The sequence below is a fragment of the Labrus mixtus genome, chromosome 2 (assembly GCF_963584025.1).
Source record: "Labrus mixtus chromosome 2, fLabMix1.1, whole genome shotgun sequence".
In the NCBI taxonomy this organism is placed as follows: domain Eukaryota; kingdom Metazoa; phylum Chordata; class Actinopteri; order Labriformes; family Labridae; genus Labrus; species Labrus mixtus.
In genome coordinates this window covers 23,441,880-23,464,284 of record NC_083613.1, presented here as the reverse complement: position 1 = coordinate 23,464,284, position 22,405 = coordinate 23,441,880, and the positions used below count along the sequence as shown (strand labels likewise).

General features: G+C 39.9%; 1 long non-coding RNA gene across 3 annotated transcripts in view; it reads right to left on the bottom strand.

Moving 5' to 3' along the window:
* LOC132989550 (uncharacterized) overlaps nt 1-22,405 on the bottom strand; it is a 185,759-nt gene that overhangs the window by 61,348 nt on the left and 102,006 nt on the right. For 2 of the 3 annotated variants that reach the window (XR_009675925.1, XR_009675922.1), the window contains exon 3: nt 7,148-7,256. This is a non-coding gene — a long non-coding RNA (uncharacterized LOC132989550). Of the gene's footprint in view, nt 1-5,023; nt 5,682-7,147; nt 7,257-22,405 lie in introns of those variants that run through there. The other variant, XR_009675924.1, reaches the window with a different exon arrangement.

Genomic DNA, 22,405 nt, shown 5'->3' with positions numbered 1-22,405 from the left:
TTGCTTGCTCTCCTTCTGTCAATACCTGAGGCTACTATTGTACCTCATTCGGCCAACAAGGTTTTAAAGCACAGTTTAGCATTAGGATCTTTTGAAAAGATAAAAACACAAACAGATTTCTCACTTTTACATATGACCTGTTGGGAAGTCCTAAACAACAAGTCCTTAACTCCAAGTTAGAAACCACTGTTCTAAACTGAAGAGACAACATTCGATAAAAAAGATCAAAATCGAAATAATTTTGTAAGTAATGGCATAACTATAAAGATGTGTATATGTTGTATCTGCAGTCAAAATGAGCTAGCCTAATGACCATAAAAATTATTAATACAGTAACTGACTATGTATTCTGAACTCACATTTTTTCAAGTCACTGTTGCTAATAATCAGTTCACACTATTGTTATTTCCTTCCATGACAGCTTGTAGGTTTTTTAAACAGCAGTTATAACATGGCTTTGGCCAGAAAAAGTCTGCTAGAAAAGACCGATTTTCCAGAGCAGGGCACACGTGCGTTAATCTCTAAATTGTTAATTATCTGCACTAATTTTTGACAAATGTTTACCATGCACGTTAATTTGTAAACAATTTGTGAAACCTTTAACTTCTGGTAAATCTGGTGTCCGTTCACGTCTAAACACTGCTCTTACATGGTGAGATGTATCGCGGAAATCCTGAGCAAGAGCATAGTGCCTCCTGTGCTTTAAAGAGCACATTGAATAACGAGCCAAAATGAGCGTCTCTGCGATGTGCGCTTTTATTGTGACCTTCTTGACCTACATGAAGATACTTATGGAGCGCAGCTAGAGTGAAGACAGTGGTGATAAATCAAACAAGTTCCTATTATACATATATTTTAAATACAGACACAAGTGTAACTTTTAGTTCTCATAGGCATTATGGCCTAACAAGATCTCAAATCTATTGACATTGCAAAAAGTTGATGTTTTTTAATAATACTGGTTAACGTCAACGTCACTTCAATATTAACGGGATTAACTGATACCCAGCTCTTTTGATTTCATCATTACACAACAAAAGTTGTGCATGGAATTTGGTTACTTAAATAAGATATGATTGCTAAGCTACTGTTAGGCTGTAAATCCAGAGTCATGTCTGGTAGTGTTTTCTTAAGACTGTTCTTAAAATGGACTTCTTTTTAAAACAATACAGTCGCCCCTTGCTGGCCATTAGAGAGAATGCAGGTTTAAGGCACTTTTGCATACACTTCTCTCAACAGTCCAAGTGGAGATTTCCACGTCTTTAAAAAATACTATACAGTATATAAGTATTATATTTAGCTATTGTTGGTCAAATATATAAGGGCAACAATCAAGTAGACCAACAAAACTCTGCAGAAAAAATCAACAGAGATCTTAGAAATCCTTTGTGTAACTGTTCAAACGGGTCCTTCAAAATCTGAGTCAGTGTGTACAGTAAAGAATGACATCATTACTTGGAGGTACCTGACTCCCAACTCTTGTCCTCTGTCTCACAACCTTTAAAAGAAAGGACACATCTCTGGCCAATTTATCCAATTAATATTTCCCCCTCTATACTGCACATACATACATCACCCTGATGTGCCTACTGCTTTGAATGCACTGAAGGGAACGAGGCAAGAAAGAACTTTTCTTAATGCTTGAAAATGATAAACATGTTGTTCCTTGGCTATCTAATTTGCTGTGATGGCATTAATCAGTGTTGCACGGCGGGCGACGGAAACGCGGAAAGGACAAAATGAAGCAGGACATTAGTCAATGAGAAGAATGATGCATTGGCTGTTAACTCATAAAGTCATTGAGAGGAGAAATTAGTGAGAGGACTTATTGTTCACTCGACTTAGACTGCCTGTGTAAGTATTCAACTGGACTGAATGAAGTGCAAAGATACAGGATTTATTTGTTTTTGTTTACAATGTGATACACTCCAAATTCACAGAATGAGACTAAATAAGTCCCTCCCTTACATTTCAATCATAATGAATAGATTGAGGTTAATTTAATGCTCTGAGAACAGAGGGGTGTCTAAAGCTGATTCGTTTCATCCCTTGGTAGGTCGGACTTCCCAATCTCTTGGACCTCAGTTCCTCCATGTAACTGTGTGAAGACATAAACTGTCACTGACTCTGTGTTTCTGTAGATTAAGAAATAATTTGAGAGACTGTGGTTCATATAACAAACATTGATAAATGAAAGGTCCTAAATGAAAAGGTGACTTCTAAGAACAATGTCAAGACAAATGTCATGAATAAATGTAATACAATATGGAACATTTTGTATAAAATGTATAAACTGACACAAGCACTGTACTGTTGTATTGCGACATAGCAACTTGATTTAGGACATATTTTAACTAAATATAAGTAGTTTAACTATATTTGTATATGATGACAAAGCTGTGTCGACATTTTCTGCACTTTTAACCCCAAGGAGCCTAATGGTCACGTGTTAACAGTGTAAACAAACTACAAACTAAAACAAACAATAATATTTTCTGTCTTTATGAAATATACAACTGAACAAGGTATCAAAAAACAAATTGTTATTTGGTTTAGTAGTCCTCTACATATTTTGGCCTGGAATATGCTTCAGTATAACACAAACAGATTCACCAATACGGTTTCAAACCTGATTTATAATACTTACTTTTTCTTATGTGGTATAAGCTATCAGTACAAGCTATCAGTATAAAAGAGTCAGAAAGTTGGAGAAAGAAAGAGAGAGTGTGTGAGAAGGACAGAAAGAAAGAGGCATTTAAAGACAGGGAAGGAAGAAGAGCAGACAAACAGGAAGTAGTCAGAGGTTAACAGAGAAAAAGAGAACGGCTGTACTGACTGGTAGATGGACAGAAGAGTTGGTCGAGGAGTGAAGAGGTTCCTGAGAGGAGGAGAGAAAGGAGAGTAGGGAGGACAGAGCCAGACCTCTAACAAGTGATTATACTAAACCCCCCTCCTCTCTCCTCTCTCTGTTTCCCCCTCAGGGCATGGGGACAAGAGAGCAGCAGACTGACAGGGTCTCTATGTGTGTGTGCATGTGTGTTTGTGTGTGTATACGTGTATATATATATATATATGTGTGTGTGTATGTGTGTGTGTGGGTGTGTGTGTGGGTGCACCCTGCCTGTTTCAGCATATTGTGCCCTCAAACACAAAAAGATGATTAGTGGGATTTTCTGTGGGCTGAACAGCATGCCTTTAAGACTGCGACAGCTGGTAAAGGATGTTCGAGATGAAATGGTCCTGGGGTCTCCTCGCAGCCATCCCACTTGAAGAAAAGACAGAAAATAAAAACAGTTTCTGGCTAACAAACAGCGGCTCTATTGACTCCCTGTGTTACATATTCCAATGAAGTCAGCACACCTAGGTAGCTGACACTATCGCTGTGATGGACAGCTTTTGAATAAATGTAAACATATCTCCAGTTCCTTATAAAAACAAACACATTTATGTACACATCCTCGTACACTCACACACACACATGCTGAGGTGTCCCTTTGGCCTTGAGGTTAAGCAAACATATTGACTCTAATCAAACTAAACACTTAAAAGCCCGGCTGATATTAAAACAAGGGGCAAGTCTCTGCATTCTCTCAAAGCTCATATAAATCTAACCAACAATATCTATTTATTCCTTTATGCAATATGCCTTTAATAAACATAGTGTCAGAGGGAAACCAAATCATCCGCGCCTGAGAGCATGTAAGAAAATCAATTAAAATGAAGTCACCAAGCTGGCCGCCCAATTGTCTGTGGCAGTTATTTGATATAATATGGTTAATACTACTGGCTGGGTAAATTAACACAATTTTGTCATAGTAGACTGGGAGAGTGTGTGTGTGTGTGTGTGTGTGTGTGTGTGTGTTTGTGTGAAAGAGTGTGAGTGTGAGTGTGGGGGAGGTTTGAGGAAGGGCACTGAGCTCCAAGGGGACCTCTGGGAGTAAGAGTAACACATGAAGTAAACAATAGCAGTGGCTGACCAGAGAGGACCTCATATGCTCGCTGATTCACCAGGATGTAATTAAAGCGAAGACTCATTTTCCGTTGTTCGACACACGAGCTACAATCTGCATACCGCCTTACACAATGAACAGTGTTTAAGCTGCAGAGGGTGAGTTAGCGACTGCTGACTTTGTACACAGAACGGATTAACGATTGGGTATTGGGGGAAACATATGCTTGATCAGTGGGGACTTTTTACTTTCATATCTGTTCATTACATTTACCATCAGTGACGGTTAGCTTAGCACAAAGACTGAATACAGCTGCCTGGCTCGGTCAAGCAGGGGGAAAAAAACAACTCCACTTGAAATGCAGAAAACGGTAATTTACTGTTTTTAAGGAGCTCACGTTCCAAACTACCCTAGTGAAAAAAGTTAAAGGAAAACACATGTCATGTAAATGTTCTTCATTATTGGGCCTGTACATGTTTCATTAAAATGTATCCTTTTTGAGAAGCATATTACTATAAGACATCAGCTGGTGCCTGTCAGCCAGGCAAACATTTTTCAAGGGGTATACACGGCAACATAAACTCACAGAAAATGTAAATGTTCTCACTTACGCAAAAAAAAAAAAAACTAAGTTTGAGGAGCAGACTGCTTATTGTCAGTGTTATATCACCAGGTAATACTCATAATCATTATATTTTATTATAATCATTAATAAAAACTCAGCATTTCATGTAAGCATGTAAGAGGCATTTTACTGATGTTGTCAGTAGGTAGCACTAAATTAACTGTTACTGCTGGTTACTGAGTATGTGTTTACAATGTACTCTTTAAACTCACAAGTCTGTGTGAATACGCCAGATAAATGAAGTGTAGTGAAAAAAGTTCAATATTTTGCTGCTTAGAACTTTAGAGTTGCATAAAATGGAAGGATCTCAATAGTGTACTTTAGACCTGGACTTGAGTAACTGTATTTAAGTACATTTTTACCACTTTGAACTGATGAATATGAAACATTACATGACTAAGTTTTTAATGATATCATAGAATAACAAACATGTACCATTCAGCTCCTAAACCAGTAATGTGTTCCCATTACCACTTAATCACTACCATCAATAAAAAAACGTATACAAAATAAGTAGCTGCCTCTGTCTCGTATTAACTTTAAATGATTCAGCCTGAACCCACAAGTACAGGCCTGGGGTTTGGAAGAAAAATAATTGCAATTTGATCTGTAATCACAATATTGGCAGGGCAATTAGTAATCACATCTTCAAAATGTTCAGCACCAATGTGCGGGCAAAACTTGCTTTTTTCTCCTCTCTCTGCTTTCTTGTCCCACACATTTCATTTTTATATTTACCTGTAATAACTCTCCAGCTTTCTCTCGCCCCCTCTGCCCCCACTCAGTTCTCAACCACATGGCTGGTCATTGTTGGTGGTGCACTGTACTGTGATGCATGGGCTTCAGTGGATCGTTTGTTTGGTGTCGCAGAGCGATTGATTCTGGTGGTGGTGGTGGTGGTGGTGGTGGTGGTGGTGGTGGAGGGGTGAGGAAGGGGAGGGAGGCGGGCAGAGGGGCGGCGGCCAGGCCCCCCACGGCCTGCTGGGAGAAGAAGCCGAAGCCAGGCGCTGAGCTGGAGGGCAATACTGAGGGTCACAACACATTGTTCTCCCCTCTCAACCCGTCTGTAACCTGTCACACACTCGTAATGGATGGTGAAAGAAAGACTGTGGAGGAAAGAAAGAGGGAGGAAGTGAAAGGAAAAAAAGAGCAGTTCGACGTACTTTTGGATTCTATTCTGTGACGGTGACAAATGAGGGATCAATCAGGCCTTGAGACATCAGAAACAAGATGTTACCAGTGCATCTGGTTTCAGGGGAAAAAATGGTAAATTCAGAGCAGCTTGATTTAAAATGGTAACATTTTAAATCAAGCTGCTCTGAATCAAATTGGAAAGATGTAAAATACATACATCACATTTTGGTTGATCATTCCCCAGCTAAAAGAATGTTCAACTAGAGGTTGATTTCCATGTGATTATTCAGTATAGAATCAAAATGCAGAGACCTGAAAGATGAACAATCTGACTCAGAAACATCACATTAACTTTAAGTTTAATTCCTAAATACAAGATCATCAATCCTGTATTCCTCAGAGCGTTTGTTAAAGTTCTGTTGTTTACAAAGTCAAATCAAACTGCGCTTAAATTCCTGACTGAAGGTAACGCGAACAAAAGTTGTTAACAATACAAAACAAAAAAAGAATACAGCATCAAAGTGAGCATGCTCAAAATGTTTCTCTCAACTGCACTGACAGTGAATAAGACATAAAGGCCCCTATCACCCTAAAGTCTGATCTATTAATTTTCTAAACAAATGGAATAAAGAATTCAGAAGAAGGTGTAGTAAATACAGAAATACCAGTTTATATGAAATACTAAACGGTTTAAAATCGAAGAATATCTGATTCAGATGGGAACTAGCCTGTCTTCGCTGACTGCATGTCTGTAGTCATTTTAGGAGCCAGGGTTGAAATCATCAGGAGTGAAAGTGCCAATAAGGATGTAATTACTAATAATACTGAGTTGACTGAACCTGACCATTATCACATGCCTTTAAGGCATGACAGTTGTATCAATAAATAAGTTAAAACTTTATATTCATCATTCTCAAGCTGCCAACAGCAGACTGACTTTTTAAACCATTGGCAGGCTAAAAGGGATTCACTAAAAACAAGTGGACTCGGCTAGCACAGAGCGCAGGTTGTAAAACAACATCAGTTCAGTTCTTTTTCCGAGGATCAAAAGGTGATGAAAGCTGAACAACCACAGACAGATCTGCAGCTCCTGAGAGTTTCCCCGACACAACACGTCTCATCAGCAGCCCTGAAATGAAGACACGGAACAGGACGCTGGATGACAGAGGCTCCCTCGGTATGTGTGAGTGTGTGACTCTGTACATCTGTGTGTGTTTGAATGTGTGTAGGGTAACTTTGGCTCAGCGATGTGCCACAGCTTCAAGGTCCAGTGTTCCGCGTCTACATCAAGGAGGAAACGGTGTGTTCGACATGCAAATGGTAGCAGATCAGTGAGGCCGGAGCTCTCATGTGAGCTGCTGAACAAAAAAATAAAATCCCTACAGCCCAGACATTTCAGAGAACGACAATATCTGTCAGATTGTGTGACATGACTCACCAAGCTATATCACGTGGATTCGTGTGCAAATAAGTCCAGCTTTCTCTTCCGTTCATCTCACGCAGGATATCCTACACGTGGGGTTGGGCGTTTTCTGATTTCTGTCCATCTGAAAGGAGGGGGGAAACAACACAAAAGGCAAAGAGGCTTAATTAAGACACTTTAGTGAGCGATCACAGTGGGCAGATGGCTTTCTGTAGTGGATCCAAGCTCAACCACAGGACACTGTGAAGTTGAAAAGAAGTGCCAAGGGGGCTCTGCAAGTGGGCTTCCCCTGCTCACCAGCCAAACAGGGCTGAGGGTCGGGGGGGGGGGGGAGGATGGATGGAAGATATAGGGATGAAAAGGAGACCACTCGGCTTTCTTATATCGAAGGAAAATGCATCCTTGATGATCCTTTCAATCAAAACGCACAGCACTATTTCAAAAACATTACAAGTTATTTTCAATACAAGTTGATTTCATTCGATAAAACCCAACTGCAGCTTAAATGTTTATACTACATAAGTGGAATTTGCAGATTTTGGTTAGAAAAGTAAAACAGAATAACAACAGAAGCAGACAATTATCATAGATTTTTTATTTTTAAAGATTTTTTTTGGGGCTTTTTGTGCTTTTATTTTAGAGATAGGACAGTGGATAGTGTGGGAAATCAGGGAGAGAGAGAGAGAGTGGGGAATAACATGCGGGAAAGGAGCCACTTGTCGGAATCAAACCTGGGCTGCCCGCATGGAGGACTATATCCTCCGTACATGGGGCGCACGCTAACCACTATGCTACCTGCACCCCATATCATAGATTTTTCTTAAAATGTAGTCTTACACGTTCTTGCTTTAATCTACTGAAAATGTTTTTAAAATGTTGGGCACAAAATATAGGAGAGGTGTTCTGTGGCACTTTGAGGGTTAAGGGAAGGGGGTTAAAGGAGGGTTAAAGGTTTGTTCACAAAAAAGGGTTCAGGACGTGGCGAGGGAGAGATTTGAGGCATTTTCAGTCTTCATCTTTGACTCATGGCACAGTGGGATATTGGATTAAAATAGACATCCTTGTCGGACAGGGTTAGCACTCACAATGGCTGTCGTCACTGCTCTCCCTTTACGCCCCGTAAGACAGTGTGGCGTGTCTCATTTCTAGCTCAGCGTGTTTGTCAATCCTCAGCTGGCCTGGCTCCAGCAGCACACAGATCAGAGGATTATGTAAGCTGGAGGGGCCTTGAGCTAAGTGTGCTGAGAGCTACTCAGAGGTGTGATTTGACAATCTACGTGCCAAAGCATCGGCCAGCCCCTCCATGCATGCAGTAGATGTTAGCGATCACATATCTAGAGGGGCAGACAGAGACAGAAAGAAGGCAAAACCCAATATTTTTGTTCTGTTTACTCTCCTTCTTCTTCTGGTTCTCCTCCTGCTGTTTCATTTATGTGAGTTGAAGGGAGGCGGGAAGAATAGAAGATAGATAGAAAAAGGTAAAAAGGTGTGATTCATCTTCAAGAAAACTGAGCTCAGACTGTAAAGAAGATTTTTTGATGGCATCGTGGCAGACATTAAACAGTGCAGATTGCCAGCAGCTATTCTTTTTTTACTCCACTGTTATAACAAAACTCAATTATCATGGCCTCCATCAAACAGGTCAATCAAAGTTTGCTGTATCAAAATAAATATTATAAATCTTCACAAACATGATCATTTAAACCAAGCTGCTATTATTATTAGTACTGTTTAGATCGTCAGTTTAACAATAAAATAAGTCCAAAATAAGTCGAATAAGTCCAAACAAGTCCATCATCACATATCTGATTGTTCGAGCCATTCTTATATTATTTTCACCCTTTGAATAATGATATACACAACATTTGATGAACATGAAGAAATGTTCAAAGACACATAAAAACTACACTTGGATTTAAGGAGGAGGCGGAGAGGTGTGAACAGCGAAGCAATGAGGAGGCAGACTTAAATGTGGTATAGAGAATCTAATGTTTGTAGGGATGCCCGATCGTTAGGCATATGATCAGGATTATAAATATACTGATGATATAATGTAAATACAAACAGCTTCTCAATGCCTCCAAGAACAGAACAAAATGCCTTCCATGTCACTCATTTTAAACAGTCCGATTTTACAATGTGCGGACTCACTGATCCCCGAATCAGACCTAAATACAGAGGCCGACAAGGGCAACCGAACTAAAAGGGCTGAAACGACATAAATTAGGAAAACGTGCAGCAAATTCAGAAATGATATTCATTCAAAAGCAGAAGCAAGTGTTGATAAAAAATGATCAAAAAGACAAAAAATCTGAATTAAGCAAATTGTGTGAATCCAGTGTTCAACAGTAGTGCTCCTCATGCATGCAGCTATAGTGTTAGTTGCAGAGCTAACTGAGCTCCATAGCTAACCCCTTCCCCCCCTTTACTCGAAACCAGCCAACGGTCCGAAGCCCAAATGGCTGGTTTCGAGTGGACAGGAGGTTTGAGTTATAACCTGCGGGGAGAGATGCATGTGGCCCCACTTTTCAATCCCCAGGCTTGACAACTGCAATCTACCGGCAGTCTGTAGTCCATTGCCCGTGCCCGGCATACAGCTTACAGTATCGTTAGCTGCACGACTAATTCAGCAGAGCTATCGTTCAAACAGACACCATTTCTCGAAGCTGTGTATGTTATAAAGTTGTGTTTTTGTACAGTGTGCAGCGTTGATTATTATGTGGTCTGATAACTTCCTGGTCTCACTCCTACATAGGATATTGTCCATCTTCAGAGACCTGAGCAGGGGTATGGTGAGAACAGCCTCAGGAAAACCTGCAGCCAAACCACCAAAATGCGATCTTCTATAAAGCCTAATTCAAAACATTTGGTTTTGGGAGTGTTTGGCGGAACACCGAGACAAGTTGCCCCTCCCTGCAGGCCTTATAACTCAAACCAAATGATGGTCTACAACCCAAATGACCAGTGTCGAGTAAAGGAAATGAGCAATTGAGGTAATGTTAGCAATGGTGGTAAGTTAGCATTGCAGCAAGTGCTAGCTCCATGCATCCCGACAGAACTCCCACTCAGATTTCTTATCCTGGTGCAAGTCAAGGTCCAACTCTTTACAGTTGTTTTAAGTAAAATTTGAGTAAAATTGTATCTCATGATGGTATGGATAAACAAATGTCATGAAAACATGTCTGTTTGGAATTTAAAAGGAGGAATCAATCTTTAATCTACGGAAAACTCTTGGATAAATAAAGGTTCAAATAAAACCTCTCAGGCCTTTAGCCGCGTAAAGCATTCTGTTTTTCACTTCTTACTGTGGGTGAGCATCGTAATGACTTATACCTTACATTGTCCAAAACAAACAATAAAGGCTATATTATAGATCTGCATTTATGTATGATGATGCGTTGTTTGTTGATACAGAATGTTTGGTGTGGCTTGAACCTCTCCCCTTGAAGTTTTTTTTTTTTTTTTTTGCAGTGACAAGCCCCTGAGCTGTGGATGAATGGATGAACATGGGCATCGGCAGCCCTGCCAGTGTGGTGCCCGATCCTTTGAAACAACCGAGGTAAACGTATGCAGCGTGCTATTTTCATCCCCGCGTGGCTGTCAACCTAAATCTGCCTCTCCAACTGGTCATTTTTATCACTTGCCAAAACTGCCAACCGGTGATAAACTTTTAAGCTAGTTTTTTAAATTCCATTTCCCTGGAGTCAAAGCGAGCAGGAGTCAGCCAGAATTTGCAATGAATTGCCCAGGGGCAAAAATGTTTTGTTTTCCCACCCCCCCCCTGCACAGAAAAGAAACAAATAAACTGAAAAAGAAAAGAATATGGTAAGAATCAGACTCAGACAGAGGGGCGAGCCTGCAAACATCTTAACACACACATATAGAAACACACACAGTGGATGCTAGAAACTATCTATCTATCCATCCATCCATCCATCCATCTATCCATCCATCTATCTATCTATTTATCTATCTATCAGGATGGAAGAATCAGGCGGCAGTAATGGCAAGGCAGCACTTGTTAGAGAGGTAATATCAGGGTATAAATAAATCCTCTGTATCACAGATGGGGGAAAGAAAGAGAGTGAGCATAAAGAGAGCCATCCATCAGTCTCCCAGGGGAGCGGGACAAATTAAAGCCCATAAAAGGGCCTCATTACTGGGGGCAGCTCTCCTGTCTCGGCCTCCCTCATCCTTCCACATCACCTCTCTAGCTCTCCCATTCTCTCTCTTTCTCCTTCTATTTCTCTCTCTCTCACACACACACACACACACACAACACCATAACTACCACCACCATCACTATCAGGGGGAAATTATACACATAAAACACTAAGGAATCCAGTGCTGCTGCTAATATGTCCATATGACAATGTCCACGGGCACTCGCTGATTCATTCCACACTATCGCAGCGAGCACACATACACACACGTTCTTTGCATATTGTATTTTAATTGATTGTTATAGCAGGTGATAAAACCACTTTACGACTATTTTCCTGCTCTGGTTAGAGCACCTTATGATCATCCGGACTTAAGAGGCCTTAAACATTTGCATTTTAATTATTTTTACTTAGTGTCATGGAAAGGTGCAAAACACAGAGCATTCAAACCTTTTTACAAACAGGAAGACTTAATGAAAGGCTCATCTTCACATATATTGTACATGTAAAAAGTCTTATTCTGGACTAAGCCTAGTTGATGGGCCAATAATGCTGCTGGGGGCAAATGAAAAGCTTATCATTTTTAGGTCGCAGTCAAATGGAGAATAACATTCTCAAGTTTTGATTTAATTTAAACACAATATCTAATAAAAAAAACCTACACTGATCGACACCCCATGATAAGCGTGATTGAAAATATGAATGAATGCATGTTCCAACTGTGCAAATAAAAAACATGGAAAAGGGGAAATTGACACTGAAGTGAGTGACTGTGAAGGCTGAGTCTTAACAGCTCGGGATGTGGAACTCTGTTGACCCATGGTTTCCGTCTAATTTTGTGTAGAAGAAAATTGCGAGTATGAGTCAGTTCCAATTGCACCATTTGGCCCGGGGAGGGTTGAGCAGGGTCCAAAATTAAGGTTATGGTCTATCTGTCAGTGGCTTACCAGCCCCAATACAGCCACAAACTGTTTGGTACGATGCCACTAAAAACCATTATCAGAAATGAACAAATACATTTACTCTAGTACTGAACTTATTGTGGTATGCTTTTGTACTTGTTCTTAGGGCTGGGAAATTAATCGAAAATTAATCAAAACCGACATTCAGAAACTATAACCGACGTAATCTTGTCCTTGTCGATTATTCAGCGACATGGAAGCAATGTCGGTCGTTTGGATACATTTTGTCTTTAGAGCAGACGACACCGAACAAATATAAGTAAAATGTAAACACTGCGGAAAAACTGTTTGCAAGAAATGCAAGTTATTCATTTTCTACTGTCTTAAAGAGCCCATATTATGCCCTTTTTGGGGTTCGTATATTTAATCTATGTACCTACTTTTGTACGTTCACAATAGCTAAAGTCCGAAAAAAGTGTCTGTTTTCATGTATTGCTCCTTCTTGCTCCCTCTCCGCTCTGAGTCTGTCAGCTACACTCTGCTGAGCCCACACTGTTAGACCCCACGTGGGCCAAGTCTGCTCTGATTGGTCTGCCGATCCGCTCTGTCGTTATTGGTGCAGGGCTTGCCACAACGAGCCAATGGGCTTAGATCAGTGATCTCACACTGACAATGACGCCGCACTGACACATTTTTATCGAGGGGGGCTAGAACCGAGCGTTACATGCAGCTAATGCTACAGCTAACAGGAGGACGTAGGAGAAGCCACGTTTCCGCGGACTTTGAATTTTTGCACATAGATGTGCCTAAACATGCACAGGACACTTGGAAAACACACTAAAGGGCATATAAAACCAAAAAAAGCATAATATGGGACCTTTAAAGAAGTTTATTTCTACTTTAAAACTCAAATGTGTCGTTTTCATTTCAAGCGATGCTTTGATTTCAGTTTGAAATATTCAATAAATAACCACAAAATAGTTCATCAGATATTTGCACTCTTTCATGAAAAAATATATCCCAGCTTTAATAGTTGAGCATATTTACAGTAGAGAACATGTCAGTGAACTATGAGGGCAAAACAACAACAACAAAATAATCGTTCATTAATGGTAATCAAGGTTAAATGTTCGATTCATCGTGATGTTGATTTGAGTTCATATCGCCCAGCCCTACTTGTAATTGTACATGTCTATTTGTAATACTTTTAGTCACTTTTCATGGAAAGTAGAGCATCTTTCTGGCTAAAGATTGTGCAACAGAAAGTGGAAAAGTCAAAACATGTATTTTTTTTTTTCTTATTAACATGACTGAAAACCATTGTGTAGACTTAGAAACCTAAAACGCCTGCCTCCACATTGAAACGAGAACGAGGGTGAGGAAGAAAAGAGCGACCTGTAATGAAAGAGATAAGCAGGGAGGCTGAGGAAAGCCGCCCTGGGACCGTTAGTACAACCAAAGCCCCACTGGCTTTTCCACGGCTCCAAAACACCACCACCAACCCCCGACTTTCTCCCTCAGAAATTAGCCTACAGACTAAGTACAGAGTTATGTGGGGCTTCTTTTTTTTTTTTTTATTACAGGCCGCGTGTAAATAAAAGAAATTTGCCATCAATGTGGGCAAAAGTGTGTGCTGAATCCCATGAAATCCCTGACATGAATTATTGACAGTGTGATGGGACTGAGGGAATGTTGTGTGAGTTGAAGCCTGAGAGTAAGCATGGTTAGGAGAAGCTTTAATATAATATATGTTTCTGTGTCTGTGTGACGTCTAACAACCCCATCAACAACCCCTAACAAACTAGCATCTATAACTTTCACCTCTTCAAACACAAATGTCAGCATGTACACGCTGACGGCGACACCTAAATAACCCCAAGTTGGGTAACCAGGGGTCATGGAGGGCACAATTCAAACTAAGAGAAACTCTGTGCCTGTTTACACTGAGAAACCTTGTCACATTACTCTTTGACATCTTGTATTATGGCAGCCTGAAATGAGAAGTGTTGATGGGATCTAAATCAGAGAAAGCTAGATGAGATGGTACAACTCTTGAGGGGATTCATTTCAGCATCCACCCGCGGAGACGCTAGAAAGAGGCCTGTGTAACATCTCACTTTATTTTCCTCAACGCAATGTGAGGCCCCACTTTCTACTTTTGTCTTTCAGCTCAAATTCACACACAAACTGCATACTCAATGATTATTTGCATTAAATTATTAATATGCCAATGGTAACTGCGCTGGGCTTTGGAGTCGGTGCAACCAGCGCACATTCTTTCAAGATGAACATGGCAAGAAGGAACTTCAGAGCTGGTAGCCCTCATTTAAATCAAGTAAGAAAAGAAGACACTATTGATTCCATGCTCTCTCCCCGCACATTGGTTTGGCTTGCCTTCCAAAACATTATTTTTTTGCAAAGGGGGGTCCCCATAGAGCTCAAAACAAAGAGGACCGACTTGTTTGAGGGTAATTCTCTTGTGTGCAGCGTGAGGAATGCACTAACAAGAAGGAGCAGATAAGAATAAAAAAAGATGTTGCAAACTTCATCCATAGTTGGGAAGCTTCTACCTATGTGGCCGCCCAATCAGGGACGCAATATCAACAATTCAAACAACAGCAGCAGGACATCCATTTCTTTAAAAACAATGCCTTATGCAGACGTCTCGTCAAGACAGCTGTGATTTCCAAAAATATGGGCGCAAACTTCAGGTGTTAAGAAAAAAACATTCATGCATCAACATGCCAGTTTTTGTGATTTAGGCCCTTCATCACTTTTCATTTCATCAATTTTCAAACACAATATGCATTCATCTTCCAAATAATGTAAAGTTTGAAGGTATGGTAGGAGACAAAGAAGAGTGAGACTCGCTCGGCTCACAATCAGTTGAAAAGAGAAAAAAGAAAAAAAGACACAAACTGTGGAGTCTAATTGATGGTGCTGCTGTGACTGCTGCCCTTCACAGAACAAGAGCTTATTATTTGCCCGCTGATGATTTGACGCAGTTTGATCTGCACATACCCGATTGCAGGGCGCTTCTGCATCTGGGTTTTGTTTATGGATTGACTGATCAAAGGGCCCCCGCATGTCTCTTTGTTTGTTTCATGTACACACACAGAAGGACAGTTTGGCTTTTATTAACTGCACTGTGAAAATTGTAATTTTTGAGTCCATTTGATAAACACGGAGTAGATACATAAAACACCTGACCTCGACTTACTGCGCTCTGCTGTATTTTCAGAAGGAAAAACACAAGTTTATACTGTGGGATCATAGACGCTCCACACGGTAGGTTCATGTGTTTCTGATAAGAAGAAACTTAGTGATAGTGACTTAGTGATAAATAAAATAAATGTAGCTACAGTACCACAGAAGTGAATACAATCACAATTGCAAAAAGAAAGAAAGAAACTCCAGTAAAAGAAAAAACTACATTTAATGTAGCTGAAGTCTTTTTCTTATAGCTCTGCTCTAGTGACGGTAAGAACTGTACTCTCAAAGTAAACGGGTGCGATCAGACAGGTTATACACAAGCCTACATTTCTTATTACAACTTCAAATATATGGTTTAGATAATATTACCATCCTTTGTTATTGTTTTAACAATAAGCATGACTAAATTTGACTTGCTTTTTTTTTTTGCCAACGCTCCTGCTTTCTCTCATTAATTAATCAGTTTGGAGAAATTTGTGTCATCATTGATATAAAAGGACTGATGGCCAACTCTACCAACATAATAAAGAAGTTGTATTTAAGCAGAATTTCTGTTGAACAAACAACATAAGAAACCGGTGTGAAAGGAAGTTGATTCATTTTTTTTTTTACCATATATTTTTGGTTTGATCAAAAAGTCTGTAAAACACACTAAAACTATTTCATTCAGTCACACATTAATTACAAGTTTAAAACTCTCAACCCTAAAGCCCATGAAGTCCTTTTGGGAAAAAAAAAACGCTTTTAAGCTTGCATAGATAAATTATTTGTTTGCATTTGCCCATTATCACAAGTATAAATATAAACAACTGAGCATGCAGCTTTTTTTCTGAGACACACACACACACACACACACACTGTACATCCACAGTGTCTAGTACAGCATGAATACTGCATGTACAGTATGCTTAAAACACATACGGTTTACTGAGGATCACAACCTACAGATGCTTCCTGCTGGCAGAGCTTTGGGGATCTGCAGAGGCTTGATTTGTACATGTGGCACTTCATAAAGCATTTACCAGTCAACATTCGTGTGAACTGTATATTCACAGGGAGAAAACGCTTGATTGATGGGAAGAAGAGTTTGACGATGATGAAGAGAGCAGAGGGCAAAGGGATTGAGCCTCAGCCGCTGACAGCTGGTTAAGCTGTGTGTGAGTAGGTAAGATATGTGTGCATTTATTCATACACACACTATGTATTCTGTGGAGCTGTGTGAGTGTGCGCCTGTGTGTGTGTGCCTTGGTCCAGGTCATTAGAGGCCGCTTGCTGTGCCCTGATTTGTGCACTCACAGTATGTGAACGCAGCAAGGGATCGATTAGCACTTTGTGTGGCATTTCACACAGGTCTCATCTCTCTACCTTCATTTCCTACTGCCACTGGATCTAATCTGTAATATATACGGTGTGTGTGTGTGTGTGTGTGTGCATGCGTTTGTGTGCTCAAGTGTGTTTGTCTTGCACAAAGAGGAGGCGAGATAGTGAAGCAGTGACCTTTTTTGTGTAAGAGTTGTGCTACAAACAGGTTGAGATACGACAGCAAGGGGCTAAATGTGAGTGTGTGAAAGTATATTTTATGTAATGAACATTTGTTGTGAGAAAAATGGTGTCACTACAGGTCCAACACAAAAACGAAAATAAAAAGGTTGTTGAGATGACAACGGGCAATAACCACTCACGGTAACTCATTAAACATTTGCTTAGCCAATTCAATATTATCGGTACAGAGTTAAACACCTTTAAGTATTGTAGCCCTTAAGATAGATTGAATGAGATTTTGGAAAACTATGATTTTTTTTTATGTTTATTCATATCATATAACATATTTTCATTCATAGGTTTTGAAAAGTTTTACGACACAATTTCAAATTTTATTAAGGTAGTTTTTTTAGAGTTGATATAAAATATCTGACTTGATAATGATTATTAATTCTACCAAGGCGACACATGGCAATGTCTCATAGCAAAACACTGATACCTGACTTGTTCTGTCACTTTGACTTAGATTACACTCACTGGTAGCACTCACCTGTTTTTTGATTGTTAGTGCTACATGACAATTAACCTGAAAGTTGTTGTTTTCTGGGGGATTTACTTACTTTTAATAACCGCTTGGTGCATTGACCAGGATACTCATACAGTACCCAATACACCTTACCACATTTTAGGCAGTATTGGAGGCTGATATGGATACTGTCATTAGAGTGACTAATTCTGTTCAGGCATAAATGGATCCAAAAGACATTCATCTCAGTGTCTGCATTTTTTTACTTTGCAAGTCCTCAACAGTGCCATAATGAAGCTTCACCATTACTACACCATTGTACTTTTATATTGAACCCCACGATAAGGTAATATTGGTGTCCCAGTGCGTGAATTTACATTGAGTCACAACATTGTGGAAGAATGTTGTGACCCCTTATATTGCTACTGAGCGCCCCTGTTATGCCTGTTACTATCTCAGATGCAGAAAAAGGTGTAACAGTTGTGTAGTGCTTTGAATTGGCAATATGTAAAGCGTGTCACTCAAATACTTGATTAAATACCAACTCATCAAATGCTACTTCCTCCAGCAAACTGTTCAGCTAAGTTTCTATTCAGAGAAGAGTTACCAAATACACACAGGACTTTACACATTGCACTTATTATGCCCTGCCCCACTATCCCAAGCACAAGATTTCCATCTCATTAGTTCCATTACATATGGAGTAGAAGGCACAAGGTCCGGTCAATGTTTACGAAATGACAATAGCTTGTAGACATAGAGGATTTTGCGCTCCAAAAAGTGAAGTGCCCACTCCAGGAGGTAAGAGGAAAATCAAGTGTGTCTGCTCAATTAACACTCACTGCTCTGTTTACATACACGCATCCAAGTTGAATGGCCCTCAACGCACTGCAAGGTGCTCAGGAGGCCAATGGAAGCACCACGGGGTGGAAAGCTGAAATCAGCATCACACGCACAGAAAAGAAAAATCTGGCTGAAACTACACAAGAAACAGAACATGTCTTTTAATGAAGCAACCGTGGTCCTCGGTCATAATTTTCAAAGAAGCAGCTAAGATTAAAGTCAAAGGAGCCTCCCAATGGCTTCAAGTCTGCACTGCTTTGAAAAATACCCCCAGTGTACAAAGCCCCACCCCCCCCCCCCACCCCCCAACACCCCTCCCTGCATCCTCCTCCCACCCCATCTTTCTCTCTTTCCCACTCTTCTTGCTCTATGTTTCTCTTTCTTTTCAAACAACTGGAGCTGCACTTTAGCCACCAATTCTCGCCCCTGATCCCATCATTAAAAAGGCTCAGGCAGAACAAGGGCTTTTTCTTACGTGTGTGTGTCTGTGTGTGTGTGTGTGTGTGTGTGTGTGTGTGTGTGTGTGTGTGTGTGTGTAAGGCAGAGAGAGACAGACAGAGACAGGCTGACAGACCTGGGCCTGCCGAGCGACGCGGCGCTCACTCTTTAAGTGCAACAGACACCTCCTCTCCGACTACAGAACTAACAGTGTGCCACGCGCACGCACAATAGGATGAATAATTTATCGGCCTGGGGCTTCACGTGTTAAGAACAGAGGAGGCGTGCCAGTAGCGTTTTCACTTCAAATTTGTATTGTCTTTAGTCTCCGCCAGCCATCTACATTTCTAACACCTGCCTCAGTCAGATGTGCGCCGGTGCACTAGCCCCGAAACTATCTTTCATCTCGCACACACAGTTACTGGAAGAAGAGGGAAAAAAACACACACATTCAAGAGATCATTATCTAGTAGGGAAACCAGGACACAAGTTCGATAGCTTCCCCTCACTTCCTCCCGCCTCCACCAGCAGCAACCTTTGTTAGATCGTTTCAACACCTGCAACGTTTTTCAAACACAGAGTGGGGGCTCGTCACTCGCAAAGGGTTTTTGCACCTGAACTGCAGAAAAATGTAAGGTTTATTTCAAGTCTAAACATCATATTCAACGCACGAGTAAAAGTAAAAATAATCGGCTCACATCAACAAAGGTCCAGATGACTAAACTGTCGTTGCATGTGCAGGTTTGAAATCGCTGGACGTTGACACATTTTGTAAAATCTCTATGTAAGACAAATTATTTGAAACTGATGACGGACAATCCTCAATTTGTCTTTCACAAAAAGTAAGAAAGGATAATCATGAAAATGTCTACGTAAAGGGCTGTAAATGTACCTTGTGTAAACATTTTATGGCAAAAGTACTTTAAGGTATTAATTCTGGATCTTAAGCCAAAAGCTTATTTTGCGAGCTCTTTTGTACAACTACGGCATAAAGTCAAGACTTTAATATACAGGAACAAAAGTCACTTTGTGAAACAGTTGCCTGATAGAAGTCTGGGAAGACCTCGGATAAATAAAAAGGCTAGAATGTCTCTGTGGTCTCTATAGAGCTTAAATAATATGAAAAATATGTGACGATCTGAAGGAAATGATTTAATGTACAAACACATGCTGAATAAACATCCGTCATTTGATGAACAAATGAGCATCCTGTTCCTGACATGTCAACTGCCTTTGTTTAGAGCGTCAAGAAGTGAGTTTGAAAGAAAAGCAACACATCTAATGTTTTTTACTTCCCCTTCATGTTTTCAACCATGCCGGAAAAAAAAACAGGAATCCTTGATGAGTTAAAGAGTCAATTCTTTAGCCCATCGTTACCAAACCAACAAGAGCCAATTTGGTTTTTCAGAAGAGGGTCCATTATCTTCTCTTACTTTTTGGAAAACTCTCTGAAATTCATTGAAAACCTTTTTAAACTCGTTAGAAAGTCTGCAATTTCTTTCTTTCGACTTCTTATGTTTGATTTTCTTCAGTCTTTTTGCAATACTTTCACATTTCTCTCAACCTCTTTGGATGTTATATGACAAGATATAATGAATTGTCTATCACATAGTTGCTTCTATTTGTAGCTAAACACGAGGAAACAGCTAACTTGGTTCACTCCAAATGTACTTAAAGCTAGCTACCCTCATCTCTAAAGCTCAAATTTCAAAACATTAAACTTTAGTTTAATTCGTTAGTTTAATCTTTTTTTAAAGACTAAGTGTGAAAAATGAAAAGTTTGGGTTCATTGGCCGTAGGCAGTGACTTCCTGAAGTCTTGTCAGATGTGAGAGTGGTATCAAACTTTTAGCAAGAAAGTGAGTTAGGGTACTCTCAAAAGTCCTAACTATTCCTTAACCTTAAGGTAGACTGAAGAAGTTCTTTCTGAAAGAGTCTAACAAGTTCCATCACTGCCTTGACTTGCCTGCCAAGCTGTTCATAACTATGTAATGTCCTCATGCATTATGAAGACCTGGCCACGATTGAACACGGCACAGTCAAAAACAACAAGTGATCAAAGATCCTGAAGTTGACTGAAGACGATTCGAGATGGCTTGACCTTAAACATATTTGGGCTCCCTGTTGGACTTTAGAACCAGTAAACAGTCGTGTAATATTAAACACAGAGGACGTCAAAGGACTCTTATGTTTGCTCCTCTCTGCTGTGCATTGGGATGTTTTGCCCAGGGTCGGCGTCCAAACATTATGACATCACTCAGGACCCGAGCAGGAGTCTATCAAAGGCGCTGCGGCTGTGTATCGTATTCATCAATGGAAAATATTCATATGCATATAGACCCTCGCCACCTTGGAGGGGAAGCATCGCCTTTTAAAAGTCAGAAATCCGCTGGCAACACATGAAAAGTTACAAAACATCAAATAAGGCGCTGGGAAATGAAAATTAAAAATACAAAAACGCTGGGGCAAAGAGGAAGACGTGGTAAAAAAAAAGAAAAGAAGAGGAAATAGTTTTAAAGAGTAATGATTGAGCTGCGCCTGATTAATCAGCGATGGCGTTCGTGGGTTACTGTCCAACATTACTTTTGATTTAGCGAGCTGGGTGATCAATACAAAGAGCTTGGGGGGGTCTTTCTAATTAAGGTAATTCATGGTTTGACTTATTGGGTGAATTACAAATTGCTTTGTACATGTATCTACACAACATGTGCAATTTTCATCAATTAAGGTAAGTTTGCCAGTTTTATGTATTGTGTACCAGGACCTTTAGTTGATGGGCTTCTAACATGTTAAACTATTAACTACAAGTAAATGATTACTTTATTGAATGTAGACTTGATTAAACCATAACACCACTACAAGAAGCGACCGAATGTCCTAATACACAAATGAAAGTCTCTTCATTCCATCCATTAAATGTGAAGGGCTCTTTATGCTCGATGTCTTAAAGGTACAGTCTTTGCCTTTGTTGTGTTTAGTTTATTTTAACTAAGGTTTTATGTTCATGTTTGACTGCATTACATGTTGAAGTATAAACTCTTACCACAACTGTTTAAAGCATGGATCTTTGAACTACATACTTGTAGATGTTAAGAAAGTTTCATCTTTTGGATTACAGTTTTCTTGTAACCTCATGTGCAGTAACCTCATGTCCATAAGTACATAAAACATTGTTTTGGGTTGCTGTAGTCATTCCTTCCACTTCCCCCCGACATTCCTTCTTTTTTTTTTTTTTTACATGTTTTTAATATAACCATGAATTAAACCCCAGTTCTTTTTTAGTAAAACAAAATGGATAAAAAATTGATCCAGAGTTGAGGTGATGCTGAGGTTCTAGCAAAAGCCGTCATTCCAATAAATGCTTTTCTTTCAAAATTCTAAAGTGAACTAGAGACAACAGATAAATGCTAAAAGCGCATCTTAGCTCAATATAAATGATATTTTACGCAGACAAAGACCAATGAATGATGTCATGCATTGGAATAGCGTTCATTTTCTCCATACCAACTATGTTCAGGAGCAATTATTATAAACATGACTTCCAATGGACAGTAAGTTTATTATTGTGAGTTTAGTTTTAGACACAGATCTGACAAAAAGTGTTTAATTGCGACAAAGAGATAAATCCAACGTTGATCTCCAGTACAAAAAGGGGTGAGAGGGGATGTGTGTGAGTTGGTGAGTGTCATGGTGTTAAGAGCTTGGTC